This window comes from Kogia breviceps, chromosome 3, assembly GCF_026419965.1.
Source record: "Kogia breviceps isolate mKogBre1 chromosome 3, mKogBre1 haplotype 1, whole genome shotgun sequence".
Taxonomy (NCBI): Eukaryota; Metazoa; Chordata; class Mammalia; order Artiodactyla; family Physeteridae; genus Kogia; species Kogia breviceps.
Window position 1 is genome coordinate 46,961,572 of NC_081312.1, and position 25,300 is coordinate 46,986,871.

Here is a 25,300-nt window from a genome sequence, read left to right on the forward strand (position 1 = left end):
CTTCTTGGCTCACTCTTAGAAAGTTGTACCTTTCCAAGAATTTGTCCGTTTCTTCCAGGTTGTCCATTTTATTGGCATAGAGTTGCTTGTAGTAGTCTTATGATCCTTTGTATTTCTGTGGTGTCTGTTGTAATTTCTCCTTTTTCATTTCTAATTTTACTGATTTGAGTCCTCTCCCTTTTTTCTTGATGAGTCTGGCTAAAAGTTTATCAATTATATTTATCATCTCAAAGAACCAACTTTTAGTTTTATTGATCTTTGCTGTTGTGGTCTTCATTTCTATTTCATTTACTTCTGCTCTGATCTTTATGACTTCTTTCCTTCTACTAACTTTGGCTTTTCTTTGTTCTTCTTTTTCTAGTTGCTTTAGGTATAAGGTTAGATTGTTTATTTGAGATTTTTCTTGTTTCTTCAGGTAAGATTGAATTGCTATAAACTTCCCTCTTAGAACTGCTTTGGTTGCCTCCCATAGGTTTTGGGTCATCATGTTTTCATTGTCATTTGTTTCTAGGTATTTTTAAATTTTCTCTTTGATTTCTTCAGTGATCTCTTGGTTACTTAGCAGCACACTGTTTAGCCTCCATGAGTTTGTGTTTTTTTACAGCTTTTTTCCTATAATTGATTTCTAATCTCATAGTGTTGTTGTTGGAAAAGTTACTTGATACAATTTCAATTTTTAAAAATTTTCCGAGGCTTGATTTGTGACCCAAGATGTGATCTATCCTGGAGAATGTTCTGTGTGCACTTGAGAAGAAAGTATATTCTTCCACTCTCAGGTGGAATGTCCTATAAATATCAATTAAATCTATCTGGTCTATTGTGTCATTTAAAGCTTGTGTTTCTTTATTTTGTTTAGATAATCTGTCCATTCATGTAAGTGGGATGTTAAAGTTAACACTTACTGTGTTACTGTAGATTTTCCCTTTTATGGCTGTTAGCATTTGCCTTATGTATTGAGGTGTTCCTATGTTGGGTGCATAAATATTTATCATTGTTACGTTTTCTTCTTGGATTGATCCCTTGACCATTATGTAGTGTCCTTCCTTATCTCTTGTAACAGTATTTATTTTAAAGTCTATTTTATCTGATATGAGTATTGCTACTCCAGCTCTCTTGTGATTTCCATTTGCAAGGAGTATCTTTTTCCATCCCCTCCCTTTCAGTCTGTATGTGTCCCAGGTCTTAATTGGGTCTCTTGTAGACAGCATATATACAAGTCTTGTTTTTGTATCCATTCAGCTAGTTTGTGGTTTTTGGTTGGAGCATTTAATCCATTTACATTCAAGATTCCTATTACCATTTTCTTAATTGATTTGGGTTTGTTTTTGTGGGTCTTTTTCTTCTTTTGTGTTTCCCACCTAGAGAAGTTCCTTTAGCATTTGTTGTAAAGCTAGTTTGGTGGTGCTGAATTCTCTTAGCTTTTGCTTGTCTGTAAAGCTTTTGATTTTTCCCTCGAATCTGAATGAGATCGTTGCTGGGTGGGTAGAGTAATTTTGGTTGTAGGTTTTTCCCTTTCATCACTTTAAATATATCCTGCCACTCCCTTCTGGCCTGCAGAGTTTCTGCTGAAAAATCAGCTGATAACCTAATGGAGATTCCCTTGTATGTTATTTGTTGCTTTTTGCTTGCTGCTTTTAATATTTTTTTCTTTGAATTTAATTTTTGTTAGTTTGATTAATATGTGTTTTGCTGTGTTTCTCCTAGGGTTTATCCTGTATGGGACTCTCCACGCTTCCTGGACTTGGATGGCTATTTCCTTTCCCATGTTAGGTAAGTTTTCGATTATAATCTCTTCAAATATTTTCTCAGACCCTTTCTCTTCTTCTTCATGGACCCCTATAATTTGAATGTTGGTGCATTTAATGTTGTCTCAGAGGTCTCTGAGACTGTCTTTAGTTCTTTTCATTCTTTTTTCTTTATTCTACTGCTTGGCAGTTATTTCCACCATTCTGTCTTCCAGCTCACTTATTTGGTCCTTTGCCTCAGTTATTCTGCTGTTGATTCCTTCTAGTGTATTTTTCATTTTAGTTATTGTGCTGTTCATCACTGTTTGTTTGTTCTTTAGTTCTTCTAGGTCTTTGTTAAACATTTCTTGTATTTTCTTGTTCTGTGCCTCCATTCTATTTCTGAGATTTTGGATCATTTTTACTATCATTACTCTGAATTCTTTTTCAGGTAGGTTGCCTATTTCCTCTTCATTTATTTGGTCTTGTAGGTTTTTACCTTGCTCCCTTGTCTGTAACATATTTTTTTGTCATTTCATTTTTTTTTTGATGAGTGGGGCTGTGTTCCTATCTTACTGGTTGTTTGGCTTGAAGTGTCCAAGACTGGAGTTTGCAGGCAGTTGGGTAGAGACAGTTCTTGGCGCCGAGGTGAGGACCTCTGGGAGACCTCACTCCGATTAATATTTCTTGGGGTCTGAGGTTCTCTGTTAGTTCAGCAGTTTGGACTTGACACTCCCACCACAGGAGCTCAGGCCTGAACCCTGGCCTGGGAATCAAGATCCCACAAGCTGCAAAGCACAGCAAAAGAAAAGAAAAGAAAAGAAAAAAAAAAAAAAGGATCAATACAATAACAAAGAATAAAAAATAAAATAAAATTAGAAAAATAAAAAATATATTAGGAAAAATAAAAATATAAGTGAAACAACTACAAGGTAAAACAGAACCACAACAGAAGAAAAAAGGGGGGGTGGGGAACAAGCCAAAAGTAGCAGAACAATAACAAAGTATAAAAAATTAGAAAAATAAAAAATTTATTAGAAAAAATAAAAATGTAAATGAAACAATAACAACAAAGTAAAACACAACTACAACCTAAAAAAAAAAAAAAGTCCAGAAAAAGCCTGGCTGTGGGGTTGGAGCTTAGGTGGGGGCAGGGCTTAGGCAGGGTGGGGTTTAGGGTGGGGAAGGGCCTAGGCTCAGGGCCCCTGTGGCTGGAAAAGGCAGCACAGCTGGAGGGGGCCTGGGAGTGCAAAGTTCAGAGGTAAGGCCCTGGGTGGGAGTGCAGGGGTGGGGCTTAGGCTCAGTGCAGCTGGAGGGAGCCTCAGAGGGTGGAGGATCAGGCCCTGGACCTCAGCAGGCTCTTTGGGGTCCAAGCGGGCAATGGAAACGCTGGCCACATTCCCGTTCAATCCTCTGCTCTCCCGAGGGTCTCTCCCTGTCCTGTTGATACCCTAACTGTGGGTGGGTCCATTGGGGTGTGGGAACTCCTCCCCTCCCCCAGTAGACCCTCAGGGGCCCCAGTCCCATCCTGCCTCCACTTCTCCTTCCACTTCCCTCCCACCCATGTCTTACCCAGTCATTCGGGGGCTCCTCCCATCCCATGAGGTGTCTGTGGTCCCCCGCCAGTGCCTCGTAGGTGCCCTAGTTGTGAGGAGATGCAAACTCCATGTCCTCCTAATCTGCCATCTTGACTCCTAAACTTTAATCCTTTTATTCCTCTCACTCAGAGGTACTCTGGTCTGAGCAGTGATGCCAACTTCCAAAGTGGTGGTGATAAGGAGCCATATGATTAAAAACTTTCCCTTTAGAATTCTCTGCAGGCCCAGCTCAGATCCTGAAAGCCATTCCAGCCTTTCTTTGTATGAATTCAGTCTGCAACCTCTCTTCAGTTTGCACTGTGGTCTTTACTGTTATCATCCTAGGACTTCTTGTTCTGCTTCCTATTTGAAGAAAAATCTGAATTTCCATTAATGCTAATGAGAAACTTTGGCACTTTAATGGTATAGAAACATGATTCTTATGCTTCTCTGGTTAGAGTTGTATTTAATTTTAATTGTTAACTGAAATACATTCCAAGTACAATCTGGCTTCTTAGTTAGGTCAAGTGCATAAAATTAATGAAATACCAATGAGGAGGTTGATGCCCAGACACAGCAGGAATGCTCCTGACAATTGAGAAAGAAAAAACCCATTCCAAGGGATGATTTATCAAGGGAACATAATGGGGAGTAGAGACAGGTGAGGGGTGAGGGAGGATTGAATTTTAAAGATGATGTCATTTACACTACAGGAAAATGTGAAAAAGTTTTTTTTGTTTGTTTGTTTTGTTCCACTTCTTTGTTTGAAGAGTGAGGACTTCTTCCTATGGATCATCTCTCTGGTGTCATGAAAACCTCATGTATAAAGCTGTAAGTAATGTCTCCATTTTGAAGAAACAAAATTGAGAATATCTAAGCATGAAAGTTATTGGTGGCTTTCTCTTTCTTTAAAAGAGATGTTATTTTGTGGTTATTTTCATGGAGGCAAAATTGAAAAGGAATTTTTTTTGCTTAGAACCTGCAGAATTCCTAGTCCTATGAAGGCAGAGAGAATGTCTGTTTTGTTTGGAATTATACCATCAGGGCCTAGTATAATGCCCATAGCATATCTTCAAAATATATTTATTAAAAATAATGTCTGAAGTAATGTTTCATAAAGCTATAAGCACTACCAGATTAAAGACATCACAGCAGATTTATTATGGCTGGTTACTAATAGATATTTGGTAGATTCATTCCTGGTTAGTGAATATATGTGGTATCCACATTGGTTTTAGTATATATTCCTGAGAATTCATTGCACAAATACCAGGAAAACCTAACCAACAGCTGCTTTTGTCATTTCAAAAGATTCTCTTTATTGTGTAGTATTATTTCTTTGAAATGTGAATTTAATTTGTTTCTACCTATGATAATTTTAAGGATCAATCTATAAAATCTGGTTACATGAAATGAAGAGAGTTTGGATGTTGATCAAAAAGTAAATAAGGCAAAGCCTTGTAGAATTTACCTCCAGTTTTAACAATTTTTTTTTTGTGTGTGTGTGTGTGTGTGGTACGTGGGCCTCTCACTGCTGTGGCCTCTCCCGTTGCGGAGCACAGGCTCCGGACGCGCAGGCTCGGCAGCCATGGCTCACGGGCCCAGCTGCACTGCGGCATGTGGGATCTTCCCGGACCGGGGCACGAACCCGTGTTCCCTGCATCGGCAGGCGGACTCTTAACCACTGCACCACCAGGGAAGCCCTACCTCCAGTTTTATAATAACCTTCATGGAGTCTATGTTGAGACCAAGTTTGAGAAAAATAAGCCTTTTTATTTCTAATAGGTCAGAGCTCCATTGTGTGAAGTGCAACATTGTCTTTCTAACAAGGTTTTATAAGTAGATCTTGATTTTGAATAATTCCTTGAAAATGTTTCTGGATAGTAGATATATCTTATATATTTACTGAATGACTGGACGGATACATGAATATGAAACACTTCTGCGAATCAGAGAATGCACTGATTGGTTCCACAATGCTATCAGAAGGCAAGGAGCTTTTTTAACCAAATTCATAAATCAAATTTATATACTTAATATAAATGACAAAGAAAAATCCTGCTTCTTTTAAGTCTCATTAACTTCTAAAGTTGAGGCTAGTCACTTCTGTTAATTTTCAGTGCAGTAAATACCAAGAAGTAGTAATATTATGCAGCAAAGACAACCTGGATATGTTTAGCAAAGTAATTCCTAAAAGGAAAGTTGAATGAGAAATTAAAGTGCCACACTAAGCCTCAAATGAAATCCATAAGCCTTGGCCAATACTTTAGCTCACTTTTACTCATAACTCTTATTATTAATGTCATTGCAATTGTAAGTGTGGACCCACTTGCTGGATACAGGGATTTGCAAAAGGGACTGACCTTCAGGAGTGCAACATACTAATAAGAGAACAACATCTCACAGTTCTCTGAATATAGAGCTGTAATGCAAGACTATTATATAAGGGACAGATTTTTCTTTCAAGAGAAAGATAAACCAGCTCAAAACCATACCCTGGCACATGGGAGAACAACACTGCATGCTGATGGCGCCATGCCAGCTCTTAACAGTACCCCCAGGATTGCCCTGCATCCCAACTCAGGTTTGAATTCAGGTTTAGGTGGAAGAAGTAGTATTCAGCAATGATAAGGGATCAGACAAAATAGGCATGAACCATCATTCCACTTGCTCACTTCTGGAAGAGATATAGCTACATGCACTGTAGGCAAAAGGAAGCGAACATAGCACTGTTAAGCTCTCAAGCCAGGTTTTTTTTGTTTTTTTATTTTGTGGTACGCGGGCCTCACTGTTGTGGCCTCTCCCGTTGCGGAGCACAGGCTCTGGACGCTCAGGCTCAGCGGCCATGGCTCATGGGCCCAGCCGCTCTGCGTGGCATGTGGGATCTTCCCGGACCAGGGCACAAACCCGCATCCCCTGCATCGGCAGGCGGACTCTCAACCACTGCGCCACCAGGGAAGCCCTCAAGCCAGGTTTTTATAATTCATTTCCGTTACTGGCAATTACTGAGATACTTACTTAGAAATATTCCCCTTTGAAATAGATTTCTTAACAGCAAAGGTCAGAAATCAGTAATGCTGGATTTTTTTTTTTTTAATGAGGTGGTTTGGTGATGTGGAGTGTTGATTTCTTGATGTTTTACATTTTTAAGTACCTTTTTCTACCTGTGATTCCAAGTTGGACTTTCACTGAGAAATGGGTCATATGTAGGGCCCCTGATTTCCTGTGATTCCCTGACCACAAAAGTGTACTCTGCAGGGCTAGAACCCATAGCCATGGCCTTTTCTTACATAGCCACCCTCTCCCAAATAGGGGAAGCTATAGTTTATTTAGAAATAGCAGTCAAACTGTAAAATGCCACACATTTTGACAAAGGCATGGGATTTGGTACCTAGGATTCATTATTTTTCCCATTAATGGGATTTGTATGAAGCACTTGCCCTACCCTCTCTTACCCCTGCAGCACTACCTCTGCCTAGGCCAGCTTTGAACGCTTTCATTAGTCTGAGGCTGATAATCAAAACTCAAAGCCAGTTTCCTTTGAGCACATAGGCATGGCAAGAATGGCTTTCCCAAGCAATAGCTTAGGAAAACAAATGCTTATAATATTTAAATTGTTGCTGTTTTTCATAATTTATTTGTTTTTCCTCCCACCCTAGCCAGACTTGCTAATCCCCAGCATTTCTACTTTCCCGTAACGGACAATCATAAATTTCTAGAAAAGTAAGGGTCCTTGGGTCTGAAACACTGTGACATTGTTTGTTCAAGATATTTGGAGACATTGCCAAATGCATAACAAAACACAGTTTACGGTCTTCATTTGGCATTGATTTGTGCTGCAAAGCTCGGAGTATCATTTCCTCCAGAAGGTTTTTCCTTTTTACTGAGAGAAAATATTATCAACAACAGAGTTCTTAAAGAACTTTATAATGTTTAATTTTTGAAAACCAAAACCCTTCAAAATAAAGCAGCTTTAAAATGTTCTTATTTTAAATTCTTACTTTTAAATGGTCTCTTCAAAGTGATCTTTCTAAGGAATGTTCCTTACCAACAGTCACTGGTGTTGTATCCTGGGGGACACAAACTGACTTGAAGTACTGGCCATGTTGTTACCAGTACATACATTACAAGAAACTGGCGGCAAGAAACTACTTTCCAGCGTGTACCCTGCCACTGGGCAGAGTTCTGCCCAGTTCTGAGTCAGAGTTCTGAGTCAGAACTCTTCCAGTGACCTTAGAGCCTCAAAATGGATGGAGAGGGATGAATAATCCAGATTTCCAACAAAAATAGCTTCACTCAAGTGTGAGCAGACCAGCAGACTCATTAAGTCCAATAAAAAGGTGGTATAATGTTTCAGGAAATCCATTGCAAGTGAATTAGAATGAAAAATAAATTAAAAAGCAAGTCAGGGGCTTCCCTGGTGGTGCAGTGGTTGAGAGTCCGCCTGCCGATGCAGGGGACACGAGTTCGTGCCCCGGTCCGGGAAGATCCCACATGCCGTGGAGCGGCTGGGCCCGTGAGCCGCTGAGCCTGCGCGTCCAGAGCCTGTGCTCCGCAATGGGAGAGGCCACAAGAGTGAGAGGCCCGCGTACCACAAAAAAAAAAAAAAAAAAAAAAAAAAGCAAGTCAGTTTCTCAGATAAGAATAGAAATGCCTGTTACCCACTGGAATAGAAAGGGTGAAACAAAGGGGAAAACTGGAGGGGCCTAGCAACCCCCAGAAGGTCAGATGTCCTCCATAATGTCGACTTCCCTTACTCAGATCCTTCCTTTGCTAGGAGAAACAAAACAAAGCTAAGGAACAAAACTATTAGGTAGGCCCAGCACAAATGTTAGTCAACTTTGAAAGAAAAAGCATTGTTATACGTGATGCTAGGCCCAGTCTGTCACTGGCTTGTCTGCAGGCTCCATAAACCAGATTCCTGGTCACACCCCCAGAGTTTCTCATTCTGTAAGTTTAGGGTGGTGGGGGGAGTTCCAGAGTTGGCAATTTTGACAAATTCCCAGGTGATATGATACTGCTTATGTGGTATCACACTTTGAGAATCATTGTTCTAGCATAAATCGTTAGCTTTGTGATCCAAGGAAATTGAAGCACATGAGTTTAAGGTAACTTTGTGATAGTTTGGATTCATTCTCATGTAGGTGTCTGCCTCTGCAAATTACAATACAGAAGGCATTTACTTGGATAATTCAGGCTCAAGAACTGCATTAAAATATTTTCATTGAAATATTTTAAGTATAAGTAGTTTTTTTTCCCCAGGGGAGTAGAAGGGGAATGTTTCTAAATCACCCTGTGACTTGCTTTATTGCCCTTTCTTGTTTTGCATAGGGATAGCAAGGTACTGTTTGCTCTAGGAAGCATCTATTGACCTGTTCTCTAATAATGGCTTTAGTCTGATTTCCTGTTTGTACAAGGTCTGGAAAAAACTGTGTTAGGAAATGGAGCAAGTGAATGGGCATGGAGTTTTCTAGATAAGCTAGTTGCAAGATACATTCTTTTCGTATCATGTCAGTGGGAAAGGTTACTGGCAGTCTGATGGTGAGTTTATGATGTGTCATTACATCATAACTGGATGAACCAAAGAAGTGCCTCCTGTTTTCCTTCAGGCCAGGCTCTAACTAGGAAGACCCTGGAAGAGGTCATGGAAGAACCTCAGAATCTCTAGGAGCGATGTTGGGGCAATTGATAAGTATTTTATCCCACAAAACTGCACAATGACAAGGGATCAGAATAATCTTAGTGTTAACCTAAACCAACTCTTGGTTTAAGTTAATGCCAGTATAAAATTCGTAACTCCTATTTTGCCTGCATTTCCAACCTTTGTTTTTGTAGGCCTACCTAATTTTCTCCACGTGGATATCACTTGTGTTTGTCTTAGTTATAGTGCCAATGAGATTACGATCAATTAACCCTAAACTGTTAGAATGTGTAATAATTCTTTAAAGACAACTGCTCATTTGCAAAATAAAAGCCCTGGTGAACGCTCTTTAAAACTCACAGCTCAACATAAAAGTCTGGGTCTCATACTGGTGGCAAAGGGCAGCTTTTAGAGTCATCTCTCACATCTCCTAAAACAGACTTCCAAAGCAGGTACTTCAGGTGGAGCGTCAGGTGTTCAGTTTAATCACATGGAAAGCCACCTTCATTGTGGGCAAGAAACATCTCTGCAGTGATCATTGTTATTCTGATGCTTTTTGAGTCAAGTTTCTGACACTTGTACCTAAGAGTCCTATGATCACAGAACCCTTTGGATTGTAGAAATGGGGGCAGAACCCAGAATCACTGAGACTTCTCCAAACAGAAATAATACTCGTCAGAATGAAGGCTTTGGACACAACCAGCACTGACCCTACTTGTCCTCTCTACATATCTAGATGTATCTAATGAACTTCACAATTCCAGGCCTTAGACACATACCACCTCATCCTTGGGGTCTATCCCTATGAGTCTGGCTAAGTAAGGATCCACTGTTCTCTTCTGCATTATTTTGCTGCTGGAAAACTTAGGTCTTAGGGCCACTTGGGTGTCTACATTAAGAAGCAGAAGTTCCTCTTTGCCTCTGGGAAATCTAGATGAGTGGACAATCAAAGGCAACCAGAGGACACATATGGAAGTAGCTCCAAAGGTGGACTCTTGTAAATTCAGGAAGTAGGAAAAACATCTATTGGCACTTACCCAGTTTCCCTTTTGGTGTACTCCTCTCTGTCTAAGATGTACCTAGCACCCTTAAGCTGTGATCTGGCTCTCCAGTGGGCCTTTGGGCCTTGTAGGTTTGCCTACAGTGGCAAGTAGGAGTGTGCTAAGAGGACCATGAAGGAGAGTATGTAAAATTGAAATGGTCCCAAAGAACCACACTGGAAGATAGGATCTATGAGGGGAGGGATCTTGTCTGTCCGGTTCACCCCACAGTCCTTAGCATCTGGCCAAGTGTGTGGCACATAGTAGGTACTGCACAAATACTTGTGGACTAACTTAGTGAATGAACATATAAAGTCAGGATGTATGGTTCAGTATCGATGGCATTTGGCTAGGTACCTGCTCTTATCCCAGTGGGCTATGAGTTAGAAAAGAGTAGATCATCTAATGCAGATGATTTCGGAGACTGATAAGAACTGAAGTGCCTCAGGCCAGACTTGGAGGTACTCAGGAGACAGCCACTGATGGAAAAGGAGGTGACTAAGGACCTTAGGAAAGGAAAACACATGTTTATTGAATGACTGTGTTGCTAGGTGCTTTACACACATTATCACTTTTGCTTCTTGCAATAGCCTTGAGCAGTAAGTCTTAGTCTGTGTGATTTATTGATGGGGAAACTAAGATCAGACAGGCAAACTTGTAAGCTAGGATTTGTACCCAGGTCTTTTGGATCCAAAACTAATCTGGATTAGATAAATTGGTAATGGAGAAAGGGTTGTGGGGGCTCTTTCCCCGAAAGTTTGATTGGAACATGACATGAATTTGGTATAACATCTCCAGTTCCCCCACTGTGACTCTACAAGACATTACCCCGAGCTATTCACAGCTCCCTGACTCAGCTTTTCAGTGAATCTTAGTTCAGAATTCCTAATGAGAACCAACTGACCCAACTTGGAGAGAATATAAAACAACCAGGTACGAATGTAGCTTCATGTACTCATCTCCTCATTAGGTATGAAAGTGGTACAAGATTGTTTTAGAAGAGAGTGGTGTGAGAAGACAGTGCAGCATTTTGAGGACAGACAGATGTAGCCAATATTCACCTGCAACCCTCTTCCTTCTTTTGTTCTTCCATGAATATCCATCCCTATTTCCTTGCCAAGATGAAATGCTTCTACTCTTTTTACTTCTTGCCCAAGTACATTGGACACATTATATTTGAGTCTGTTGTCAGCTGAGTCATAGGTGACTGATGCATGTTAAATATTATATATATATATATATAAACTGTGCTAACATCTGCTGCCAAAGTAAAGAAATGATGCCTTGTGGCAGTTACTGACAAAACAGGACAAAGTCTTTCTTCATTCATCTTGCCCTCTACTGAAGTAAAGGCCACTGGCTTACGAATGAGGAGGCCTGAGTTCTGGAGTTGGCCTTCACTTTTACTATAGCTGTGCTGGGTCAGTCACTGCAAGGAACATGATAAAGGTAAAGGATGTGAGGGAGACCCCCCACTCAGATTTCCCTTCAACAGAGAAGCTGCTGTGAGGATCCTAGTGAGCCAACAGTCTCCAGCTGCCACACCTTTGCGACCCACTCTAGCACCTCCTCACGCCAAATTCATGATGTTGCCAAGCTGCTTCCAGCCAATGGCCAAACGTGCTGAGGGTATTCGAGCTGGGCTCCTTCACAGCATTGACTCTTCTCAGTCTTTGCTCTGGGTCTTCTCACTGGCCTGACTAAAATATCTGAGAGCTGTGTTACATAGAGTCTTAGGCTTTTCCTACCCAATCCTCCTTCATTCCTTCTTTCCTTTCGTAGTGTCCCACCTACTCCATGGTCTGAAGTTGTCCCCTGCCTGCTTCTTCTCACTCTCACTTCTATCTTTCATAGGCATTTCTCTCAATAAATCTCTTGCGTGTCTAATTCTGTCTTGACATCTTCTTCTTAGAGGATCTGAACTGACAGAGGATGTTAACATTCAGGGGAATTTCATGGTGCCCAATTGTAGGAAGTAGAGCTGGGACTCCCCGGGTAAAGACATTTTCTTCAAACAGCAATAGAGATGGTTTCTCAGATTCATCCTAGTCCCTAATCTTGAACTGTCATTAGCACAGGCTAAGTGACTCTAATTTGTAGAGGTTAGAATGACTCCAATATATACAGTAGAGTTTTAGAATTCCTGCCCAGTTGAACAATTATGGGACTAATTACATTTACAAACTAAATAATTACATTATACATGAAAGAGTTAATTCAACTTCAAAGGTGCCTAAATGTAAAATGGAGTAACCAAGATGCTGAGAGAACAAGACACTTAAAAATTACGTCTCCATATCCTTGACTTAATAAGTTCCTCCAGTCTTGAATGAAAAGCCCCTTTCTAGTAATTTCAGAGGAATTTCTTCTGTTGTGGGGAAAAAAGTCCTTGGGATGTTTAGGCCCAATACAACACTTTGCAAAGGGAGCCCTAAGCAGCTTTGCCATACCTTCTCCCACGAGACTGAAAATTTCTTCTATTTTTTGCCCACTCATAGTTAAGATAGAGGTTGAAGGAAAGTCAGTGTGCTATCAACTTGTGGATTTTAGTATAGGATGATCTGACTTTCATTAGGGAACACCTAACTGTCAGAATTTTCTCTTGGGATGGTGTTTTTGTGTGTTCATGACATTGTAAGCTTTTTCTAGTATGCACATTCTTTCAGCCTCTACCCGTACCGAGTTCCAAAGCTACTTCACATTTTTAGGTATTTGTTATAGCAGCACCCTACTTCTTAGTTCCAATTTCTGTCTTAGTCTGTTGGATCTGCTACAACAAAAATAACATAGACTGGGTGGCTTATAAACAACAGAAATTTATTTCTCACAGTTCTGGAGGCTGGGATTCCAAGATTGAGGTACTGGCAGATTCTGTTTTTAGTGAAGGCCCACTTCCCACTTCCTGGTTCATAAATGGTTGACTTCTCACTGTATTCTCACATGGGGAAAGGGACAAGGGAACTCTTTTTGATAAGGGCACTAATCCCATTCATGCCCTCATGACCTAATCAACTCCCAAATGCCCCACCTACAAATACCATCTCACTGGGTTTAGAATTTGAATTATGGAGGGACACAAACATTCAGTCTATAGCAGATGTTCTATTTTCCCAAAGATGAATCTCAGATTTTTTTACTGGGGCATATTCTGAGAGTCATGTGGGGAGAGGTTGTATGTTTGGGTATGTGGAGGTGGGGGGAAATTTTCTCATTTCAGTAGTTTCACTTAATCCCCTGTTTTGAATACCGGGCACCCTCTCTCAGCTTTGTCTGACATTCCTGATTCTGTGTCTCTTTGGTTCATTTTCCCTAATAAAGTGTAGAGAAGAAAGTTCTCTGTTCTAGTTTGCTGCTCAGATAGGGAAGAGACTGATGTCTGTAGTAAAGAATGGAAGAAGAGGACCTGTGAGTCTAATTTCGCCATAGAGAAACTTTCAATGAATCCTCTTTTCAAGCCCACTGTCCACCTCCAATTTCAGAGACATTGAGATCTCCCATTCCTTCTAAAATTTTGTTGCAGTTAAATCCCCTCTTATTCTCTGTCTATATTTACGCCTTCTCTCTCCCCTCACGCCCATTTTATTTGAGGTTTGAGATGGAACAGGAGGTAAACGCATGTGTTCAGTCTTTCACGTTTAATTGGAACACCCCTCCAGAGGAGCTCTGGAGGGTGTGCTTGGCAGCGGTTATTCCTTTTGGCAGGGAGGGGGAGTTATAGAGAAGAATAAGCTTTTAAACTTTATAAACTATGGTAGGCTTGGGAAATCATACCTCACTCTATGATTTGACCTTGAAGAGAATGGGGAACCTATGGAATCTGCTGAGTATGAGTAGAATAAGCTCCAGACAGCTTAGACTTCAAAGTGATTAACCTTTTGTACTGTCACTGAGTTAATTTTCTGAGTTGCCTAAGATGAGATTACATGGGATATACTGTGGTAAAATGATCAAGAAGCCACCCCAAAATTGGTTTTCTTTGGGTATACAAAAATCTGAAAATTCAGTTATCCTTTAATAATTAGTAACTTATTGATCTGGTTGAGCTGGGAGATTGGTTACATGCAGGGGATTAATCAAATAAGTAACAAATATTGAGAATTATGAAAGGAGTTACAAATATAGAGAGGAGGAAAGCTAGATTGAATCTTGTGATGTTGGATTGGAATTGGAGGTACAGGCATTAATTCATCATTATCAATATATAGAGCTAAATATAGGTATATAGATGCAAATCTGTGCACATTGCAGTAATATAAATAGAGAACTAAATTTAGATGTAATTCTATGGTGTGTGTGCATGTGCGTGTGTATATATATACATATATTTACTAGCTCTGTCTAATGAAAGGGCCTGGGAGCAGCAACAGCCCAGTAGCAAGGGATACATCTTGGGGACATAGATCTTGGCTTTTAAATACCATTCTCTATTAAAAGCAACCAAGTCTCTTTGAGTAAATGGTTGATTACTCATCAGGGCAGAGGAAGTAAAAAAGTAGCCTGGAACATTTTTTGACATCAGAAAGTAAAGAATGTTCAAGAAATACTGGGACATACAGAAAGGACATGGAAGCCAGCTTGAAAGGTCTCTCACTGGCCAACTCTGGGACAATTTGAGCGTGAAAATAAAAATAATAATGGATTATAACCAATTAAATAAAACATGAATCTTCATGTTACACTAATGAATATATATATAGGGAGAAGAGAAAATTCTTACAGTAGAATGGCAACTAATAAATATAGAAGGAATGACAGAATTAGAAAAACACCATTTGGCACTATCATAGTAATAGTCAGTTCAGGCAAGAAACATTAGTGGATGCTCGAACTAGTGGATAAAAATTTGATGAGAGAGAGGATGTTTACTTAGTGTCAGAGTATCTCCCCACAAAATAATTTTTAATTACAAAAGGAAAAAGAATAACTTTAAGTGAAGAATCCTGGCAAGGACTGCCTTAATTAAGTAATCAGTTAATATCACAAGTAATGAGACAATTTAAATTATGTACCACCCAATACGATACAACAAGATGAACATTTTTGTGATATATTCCTGCTAAAAGTCATAACCTGAATCTGATCACGAAGAAACATGGGGAAAACCCATATGGATGGATGGTCTATAGAATAACTGGCCTGTACTCTTCTAAAATTTCAAGATCATGTAAGTCAAGGAAAACCTGAAAAATAGTCTCTATATTAAAGAAGACTAAACAGACATGATAATTAAATACTACATATGATCTTAGATTGTATATTTTTAACTATAAAGCAGTGGTTCTCAAAGTGTGATCCCAGGACCAGACCTTCAGCACCACCTGGGAACATGGTTAGAAATACAAAACTTTGGACCCCATGCCAAACCCACTGAATCAGAAACCTTGGGTTTGGGAGCCAGTAATCTGTGTTTAATGAGACTTTCCACTGATTCTGATGCACACTAAAAGTTTGAGATCCATTGCTATAAATCAGATTGTTGGGGCAATTGTTAAAACTGTAGAGTAGATGGAAATAATAAATCAGTGTTAATTTCCTGCTTTCATGTCATTGTAGGGAATACATTACTAAACTTACTCTTATATGGTTCAAGAATAAAAAGTTCTTGTTAATATATATGCAACTTTTCTGTATGTTTTTTAAAATCTCAAAATTTAAAAAATGGGAGGGGCTAAGCTATGTACTTATCATACTAGGAAAAAAGTCTGACTCATTTTCATTCCAACTGCCTTTATGTAATCAAATGTGGCACTAAATACAAAGGATGTATATTCCATTACATGTATGGTTAAATCTGCTATGGAAAATAGTTTGTTCTCCCAAGAACCATCTGTGTTTATTTTCAGGTTGAACCAACCCTAAGGTTGCTAACATTCTTTAAAACCATGTTGATGAATGACACAATCTCTGAATCACATCAAAGCCAATATGGTTTCTTTGGGGATTCCATATCAGTGGAAAAACATTTCTGCTGAATAGCATCTGCCTATCCATATGTAGAAAGAGTCAATACACAAAACTGAAAAATAATTGTTTTCAAATAATTGGCTAATGACATACACAGCCCCTTTTTCTCAGCTGCATTACTAATTGCCTGAATATGATCCATGATCTGATATTTTTCCCTTGGTGTAGTTCTTTGCAAGACTTTTCCATTGTACACAACTAAAATACAGCAAGAGCAAAATATAGCCTGAGACAAGTACGTATGTTGGATTAGATTCAAATATGCAGGGTTTTATCTAGAAGGAAAAATCCTTTTAGAGTTAGAAAGGAAGTGAATCAGGCCCATGGACCTTGGCTAACTGACCAATACACAAACATTGGTGGTTGGTGGTTGTTTTTCTACTTTTGGTTGTCTACTTTGAAGCCATTGTTCAACATCCAAATCCCCAGCTCTGTTCTTCCTGGCATTTTGGTGGTTATGCATTTGTTTTGAGACTGTAAATGGAGAGTTCTCTTCCAACTAAAAAGTGTTCCTTCCCCAGCCATAATCCTTCAGAAGAACTGAATCTGATCAGTTATGTCACAAGTGAAGAAGACTACATTTGTTTTAACGGAGTTTATTTAGAACATCCTGCTGCTAATGTCAGCACACAGATTGGGCAAGTTCCACCAAAATAACTTTCAGACTATTTGTACTCAATTAAATGTTTATTTAAAATTTCCTTTTGGTTTTTACTGCTGAAAATGTATTGTTCATTTTTCACATACCAGGCACTCTTGTTTAGTCTCAAGGGCATTACTTGTTACAAATTTAACAACTGTGACATATTAAAAACAACATTTAGGGAAGAAATTAGGGCTGAGAGGATGTGACCAGATGTTTCCGTGGTGTTTCGCCAAAATGTCACTTAAATGCCAACAAGATTTTAAAAGGAATTTTTTCCCAAAGTCTCTGTACCCACTTGACTGACCCCAAAAGATGTTGCTATCATAGTTGTATTAGAAAACCCATTTAATTTTCTTTTTAATCACAGTTTTATTGAGGATACTTAAAGTCTTTTCACTGTCATTTTTTTTTCTTTTATGATTTTGCTATGGCAATAAAGATAATCCTGGCTATGCCACGTGCTACCTTTGTGACCCAAATTTTCTTATGACCAAAATAGGGATGCTGGTACCTACCTATGAGTATTATGGAAATTAAGTGAGATAATGTATGTGACACTCTTAGCCCAGTACTTGGCACATAATAATGGCGTATTAGTTTGTTATTATTATTACAAACAGTGCTAATTATTGATACAAGCAAAAACCCCCACTAAGTGCCCTGCTGCTGAATTTCTTTAAAAGAAAGGCAGTCTTCCCTGCAAGTATCCCTTAAGTTCCAGTCTTCTTTTGAGACTGTCAAATCACACTAGGAAAAAGATCCTACCAAGAGGCAACTTCAAAAGAAAGTCATTATTTTTTAGATAAATCTTCCAGTAATTAGATTAGACCTCTCTGAGCTGATTTCTAAATTCAGGAGCATTTAGAGAAGGAGCATGCAGGTAAATACAACAGAATAAAGAGATTGTATGCACCCCAAGTGGAGGATTCTAGGTTTGCTGTCCTTCTGTGGGTATTCTGTTGATGTCAGAGGGTTAATAGAGCTTTAGAATGGGGCTCTAGAGTTTCATGGTATACAAAAATATAAAAGTCAGTGAAGCAAATGCTGTACAACGGAGGGAAAAGGGATAAGCTTGATCCAGAAATATTTTGGAGGGTGGAGACATTCCAAGCATACCATTCCATGACTATGCCAATGGAATGTGGGCACAGCACAGGAACAATGTCCAAGGCTGGAGAGCTTTAGAGGACCAGGGAAATTCTGAGTGAAAAACACAAAGCAGTGAAGAACATCACCCTCTGCTCCCAACCAAGTTTCCCTGTTTACAGATTGAATTGTGAATTCTGAGTGAATTTTAGGTCCATGAACTATGGATTCCAAAATTTGGTGCCAAATAATTATAGATACATTTTTCAAATGTACAGCTCTCCTCTGGCATCTCTCTCTCTCTCTTTCAGACACACACACACACACACACACAAACTTATTACATTTAAATCCCAAACTAGAAATTTTGTCTCTTTCCATTATCTTTGACTCCAGGTGGGTAAGCTACCATAATGAAAATTTACCAATTAAAAAAATAAACATTTATATGGACTGATTTTCCATATTAATCATGGAAATTTGTTCCCAAATTCCTTGAATAAAGTTTATCTGCTTGCTGTAATGGTTGTTGGTTTTTCTTCGTTAGTGTTTGTGATCATTCAAGACATGAAAAGATTTTGGGGTTTTTTTGGATTTTATTCTTTTTTTTTAAAATTGAAGTACAGATTTACTGCTGTACAGCAAAGTGATTCAGCTATACATATACATGCATTCTTTTTTCTTTACATTTATTTCCATTATGGTTTATCATAGGATATTGAATATAGTTCTTTGCTATACAGTAGGACCTTGCTCTTTACCCATTCTGTATATAAAAGCTTACATCTGCTAACCCCACCCTCCCACTCCATCCCTCTTCCAAACCCCTCCCCCTTGGCAACCACCAGTCTGTTCTCTATATCCATGATTCTGTTTCTGTTTCATAGATAGGTTCATTTGTGTCATATTTTAGATTCCACATATAAGTGATATCATATGGTATTTGTCTTTCTCTTTCTGACTTACTTCACTTAGCATGATAATCACTAGTAGCATCCATGTTGCTGCAAATGGTATTATTTCATTCTTTTTATGGCTGGTAGTATTCTATTGTATATATATGTACGACATCTTAGGTTGTTTCCCTGTCTTGGCTGTTGTAAATAGTGCTGCTATGAACATAGGGGTGCATGTATTTTTTTGAATTATAGTTTTGTCCGTATATATACCCAGGAGTGGGATTTCTGGATCATATGGTAATTCTATTTTTAGTTTTCTGAGGAACCTCTGTACTGTTTTCCACAGTGGCTGTACCAACTTACATTCCCACCAACAGTGGGAATGTAACAGTGGGAACCAACAGTTCCCTTTTCTCCACACCCTCTCCAGCATTTGTTATTTGTAGACTTTTAATGATGGCCATTCTGATTGGTGTGAGGTGGAACCTCATTGTAGTTTTGATTGCATTTCAAGACATGAGAAGATTTTAATTTGAAAGACCCCTGTCATGCCCAAGAACTATATTGGCCTATAGTTTGTGGATATGGTTGTGTCTGTTTGCAGTAGTTTATCTTCATTCTGCTCTATAGATAAACTGAACAAATGAGGAGACACTTGGATGTCCAAAAAGGACTGAAGATTTTTCAATAAAAAGTTCAGTCAAATGTCTTTCAAAAAATACTTTGCAGACTATTTTACTACAGAAGCATTCCTTTTTTCTTTTTTAACCTGATAATCTATTTAACTGAAGAAGAGCAGTGCAGTTTATGGCAAAGAACCATTCAGGAGGTTGCCTGGAGGTGGGAAGACTCAGTGTTTCTCAAAGGTGGGGTGTAGCTCACCTCTATCAGAATGCACTGGGGAGCTTTTAAAACTTCAGATTCTTAGGCCCCCCCCAGCCCTACTGAGTCCAGATCTCTGGGTGGGACTCAGAAGATGCATATTTAATGAGCTCTGCAGGTGATTCTTATGCATCTTAAAAAGTACAGGGTCTCTTCAAAGTGGAAATTAGTAGTTATGTCATAGAAGCCAGGAGTGCCTTCTGCCCTGGCACTTTTCTAGCTTTGAAGAAGGGGTCAATGGTACATTGCCTTTGAAAAAATTCCAGTTTGAACCAAAGAGCAAGTCATTTTTCCTCTTCTCAATGTTTTTTCCTAGCTCTGTTTTCCTCCAGGGGCTCAATTGTCCAGCCTTCTTCACAGAGAATAGCATTTGGAGTTGAGCAGCTCCCAAAACATTGTTATTATTATTTTTGGTCCTTGTTTGTTCCTAATATCTCTGCATTGCTGATCAGTGACCATGATCTGCACTTTCAGGCAAGAAAAAAACACATTCTAGCAGCTGAGTCACCTGACAGTTACCAGGTATGAAGTAGATCTCAGTCTCTGACAACACCTTCTACTGGGCAGTGGTTCTTAAACTTGTGTGCACATTGGAACTTCCTAGGAAGGTTTAAAACTCCCAGTACCTAGGCCATACCCCTGACCAATGTCATCAGAATCTCTGAAGTAGGACCCAGGCATTAGTACTTTGATAAACACCCCTGGTGATGCCAAGGTGCAACCTAGGCCAAGAACCATGGTTCTGGGGACATCTGTAGAAAGTGCATTGAGGCCTTTAGACCACCTTAGGATAATCATCAATATTCTTCTTTACAGATGGCACTTTTCCTATTTGTGGTACACCCTAGAAGGACGAGAAAGCTTAGGAGATACTTCTTACAGAAATTTCTTCCTGGAAGAGAATTTTAAATTTTCTTTCGAGTGTTCAGCCACCATTACAGGAGATCCAGTACACATGTGTAGTCTTAACCACAGTGTGTACTACCCCTGCACACCTATGAAACTACCCTACACCAACCCTTCACTTTGTCTGTTTCAAGATAATCTATGAAATTTATCAGCTTTTGGCTCTTTGCTGTCTTCTCAAGAGCCAGTAACAGATCTCCAGTGAGCTGAAACAGGGAAAGTTGTTTTAAACCATTGACTGCTTAATAAATTAGCACTAGACGGCTCTTTGCCTAATTTATCTCTGAAAGCCAGTTTCCCAGGGTATCAGAGCAATACCACAAGAAAAATTATTTCCATTAAACACCACAAAAATGTCTTTCCTGTGATACTTCACTGAAAGGGTGACATGTACGAGATTCTCAGTCACAAAACAGGAAAGAAATGTTTGAAAGTTAAATTAAAAAGTAAAGCACAGTTAGGATTTTATTGAGCTTAAGCCCCGTTCCTACCCCCTAAACATATAAATCTGTTCTGTGTTCTGTGTCTCCCACTCAGATGGGTGATAAATTTTGGATGCTGAATTCTTATGTCTCTAAAAATAACGTTTACCTAAAGTGAAGTGCAACATCTGGGTCCATTGAAGGAGCATGAAGTGGCCTTTCAGGTTAATTATTTGTGTGGCCAGGTTAGGTTTCCCAGCCCTGAAAATGATACTGGTTTTGTTTCTCTTGGCCCCTGCCCACCACAGGTAAAGAATACTGTCCCAGTGACTTTCCCATAGACCTATTCCTTCATGCAGAATGTTGCCATCAGTGCCCTGACACTGAGGATATGGAATATTTTCCATCTGCTCCCTGAGCTGAGGACCTGCTGTGCCTGGAGGTCTCTTGGTTATTTGGTTAGAAATAGACTGAAGAGTCCCCCCAGTGCTGTCATAGTGGATGCCATCAGAACAGATCATGGGTCTCTAGTATCCTCAAAGGAGTGTTTCTCTCTGCGGTTCTCATCAAAGCGCATGTCTACTTGTCTACTCCAGAAGGAGGATTGAGATGGTCCATATGCATCTTTAGACACTGCCTGAGTAGGCTGGCATTAGATTTATCAAAATAAGAACTCTTCATCCCCTTTTATAACTCTCAAGTCCATATCCCCAAACAGGCTGATACCGTGGAAAAAGAAGCCTTATGAAGGAGTGGGGCGAGAGCAACCAGCTGTGCAGGGTGATCCTGGGAAATTATGGTCTTTTTTTCCTTTTTTTATGGATAACATCACAGACAGTCTTGAAATAAATTTTTTAAATCTCTAGATCTTTGTATAAATTTGAGTCCAAACATTTGTATCCACAACATAAATTTTTCCAGGCACTGACTCAAGACCCAGGAGTTATCTTTTCATTTTTCCCCTCTTCCCTACCAAATTCTGTTTGTTATTTCTTCTCTTCTTTTCCATTTTCTTGGCCACTAACTCACTTTAAGTCTTAATGCTTCATTTTAGTCTATTATAAAAGGCTTCTAACTCATCCTCAAACTTTTAGCCTTTCAAAATTAAAGGCCATTTAAAAAAAGTTATTTAATTTGTTTATTTATATTTTGGCTGCGTTGGGTCTTCACTGCTGCACATGGGCTTTCTCTAGTTGCGTCGAGTGGGAGCTACTCTTCATTGCGGTGTGTGGGCTTCTCATTGTGGTGGCTTCTCTTGTAGTGGAGGATGGGCTCTAGGTGTGCAGGCTTCAGTAGTTGTGGAACGGGGGCTCAGTAGTTGTGGCTTGCAGTCTCTAGAGTGCAGGCTCAATAGTTGTAGTTCACGGGCGTAGTTGCTCCGTGGCATGTGGGATCTTCCCAGACCAGGGCTCGAACCCGTGTCCCCTGCATTGGCAGGCGGATTCTTAACCACTGCGCCACCAGGGAAGTCCCTAAAGGCCATTCTATACACCACCACCAGAGCAAGCTTCCTGGATTATTGCTTTGCTCAAATCACTTCTGTATTTAAACTTTTGTAATGATTCTCCCATTGACTACTGAATAAAATCATGGCAATTTATCCTGGTGTTCAAGGTCTTTTAAAGTTTGGTTCCAAATTATGTTTCCCCTGTTCCAGGCAAATGACACCTCCACACCCCCTCATTTTTTAACCTCATCTTGTTCTTGCTTACTTCTGGCTCGTATCATCTGAACTGTCACTTCCCCTCATCTGTCCTTAATGAAATCTTGCTTTTCCTCCAAAATCCAACTCAGAAGCTCCCTCTTTCTTTCTTAAAGCCTTTCATGGCCACTTTACTCAGAAGTTTTCTTTGCTATCCTGTCCTCAAACATTTGATTAGGGCTACTCTCAGGTCCCATAACAGGCATTGTCTTGTACTGTGGTTATTTGGGTACCTAGTTTAGCTTTCTCATTGGGTTTCACTTTATGGAAGACGTGAATATGCCTTGTACATGTTGGATGATGAATGAGTAAATGAAAAGAATCAGTTAAATACTACCTCATTTCCTTCCTAATCCTTATACTGAAAAACTGTGGTTTAGAGAACAGGCACTGGAGAAGTCTCTAGTACATCTAGTTTGAAGACAGTCACTGGGCCTAAGGATGTAGATTAATGGTAAGGAGACCTTAGCACATCTGAGTTTAGACCAGTTTCCACAGACCATCTATGTGTTCAGAGGCTTATCTGAATGAATAGATCCTCCCAGATCTTTGGAATTTCAGGGATGGAAGGGGGCAGAGGGGTGGGCCTTTTAAGTCATAAAATATGTATATACAAATATTTAACCAGAAATTGCATAACTTTCTGAAATTTTGAGGCTCAAAGCTGGCAAGTGAGTGGTGTAGATGGCCTAGGAACTACTGAGTGGGTTCACCTTTGGCATGCTTCCTCCAGAAACCTGGCTACAAGACTTGGGCAAATCATGAGTTTACAGGCTGAAAGGCAAAAGACACTTAAAAAAATAATTTGAAGGATTAAAATGGTGCAACAAATGCCCAGTCCTGGTCAGCCTATTTGCATCACAAGATGGCTTAATACCCGAGAATAGTAGGCCCTTAAAAAAAAACTCCTCTTTACTCAAATTATTTTTGCAGGCTGAGATTCTGGGTAAATGCAAGCCATCACATTTTGTATATATTGTTATGTATAATTGTTTATACATAATAGCAACATAAATCTGGCCCTCTGTTTCTCTTATTTGCCACAGTATTATGACTGTGTTAGCATTAACAAAGTGAAGAAGTCATTCAAAGAGTGAAGGTGAAGGTGAATTAACTGGATAATACCAGCCCCCAAGTTTTTCCCTTTCTTTTTTTTTTTTTTTTTTTTTGTGGTACGCGGGCCTCTCACTGCTGTGGCCTCTCCCGTTGCGGAGCACGCGCAGGCTCAGTGGCCATGGCTCACGGGCCCAGCCGCTCCGCGGCATGCGGGATCTTCGCGGACCCGGGCATGAACCCGTGTCTCCTGCATTGGCAGGTGGATTCTCAACCACTGCGCCACCAGGGAAGCCCTCCCCTTTCTTTAATAGCAGGTATTGAGATCTGAACTTGTCAATAATTATCTGTATTGTCTCTTAATTTCACTTTGCTTAGATAGTCTCAATTTTTGATTTGTAACATGAGAGTAATAGTAATTTTAACTATTCCATGGGATTATAATGAGGATTAAATTACAAAGATGAAAAGTATATTTAGAAAGTACTTTGTACCTTCTGAAGCACTGCACATGTGTTTGCCTGTTATAGATATATATGTGTTATTCAGATAAGGCAGTTGATTACGCTCTGGCCTGTATTTGATCCACTGAGCCATATTCCTCTTCAGATCATTTTAAGTTTGGATGGGTGGATAGGTAGACAGATGGACAATGAATGGATAGATGGATAGATGGCTGGATGTATAAATATATGTATTAATATATATTCTATTTTAAATATACATAATTAACAATTATACTTAATCGGATAATAAACAACTTAGAAGTAAATCCAAAGTAGGAGATTAGGTTGAATTGATTTTACAAATACTGTTTGTGTAGTTTTAAACATAATTTTAGATTCTTTCTGTACTTTGAAAAATGTCGTCTAATGCAGTGCTTTCTAAAAATCCATGAACCCATGCTGGTACATAAACTATTTGTTCCCAGTAGCAATGATAATAAACCTACAGGCTAGTTCACTACTATTTTTTTTCTCCCTAAAATTTTCTTGGTTTCTGTTCTGGCACAAGCTCTTTAAGTTCTCATGCACTGGCAAGTTGACTAATAATACAGTATAGTACAGTAATAGTACAGTAATACTACTGTCAACTGTAGTAGCACTGTTCTGATGGCAGGTTTACTATTTGTTCATTCACTCAGCAGGCATTTATTGAGCACCATATTAGTTAACATAATGGTAGAGGTTATAACAAATAAGTCCTGAAGTTAACATAATAGAAACCCATTTTTCAGACATATCACAGTCTGCACAGTCTGTTCTTGGTCTGGTGCTCTTCTATGTGGCTTTTGGGAAAATGGCTCTTTCTGTTTTGTGGCTCATTCTCTTATAGTCTGCAGAGTCCTCTTCATTTAGCTAGCAATTGAAAAAGAGATGGCAGGGAAGGCGTAGCCCCTTATTAGCCATTTCAAGAGTGACATGCATCACTTCTGCTCACATTCTCTTGGGACAAGTGCCCTCCCTTTCCTTGAGGCAGAGGGACTGGAAAATATAATCCCTGGCTTTGTGGATACTTCCCAGCATTAACACTTCATTAGGGAAGGGGAGCAAAAAATTTCAGTGGTCACCTAAACTAGTGCTTCTCAAACCATCTGAGGTGAAGGACCAATTCTGTTTTTTAAAATGTTAAATCTATCACAACCTGATAATTGGGGGAAAAAAACCTATAAAAATAAATTACTAGTGAAATAAAATAAACCAAAGATATACAAAATACAAGTCCAGTTTTTAAATTATTAGATTCAGCAGACGTAAA

The 25,300-nt window shown here is 39.4% G+C and overlaps 1 long non-coding RNA gene across 1 annotated transcript in view; it reads left to right on the plus strand.

The window, feature by feature from the left end:
• The first annotated feature begins 1,702 nt into the window (after positions 1–1,702).
• LOC136793789 (uncharacterized) overlaps positions 1,703–25,300 on the plus strand; it is a 53,928-nt gene continuing 30,330 nt past the window's right edge. Inside the window, exons 1-2 of the long non-coding RNA XR_010839554.1 lie at positions 1,703–1,770; positions 4,072–4,132. This is a non-coding gene — a long non-coding RNA (uncharacterized lncRNA). The remainder of the gene's footprint in view (positions 1,771–4,071; positions 4,133–25,300) is intronic.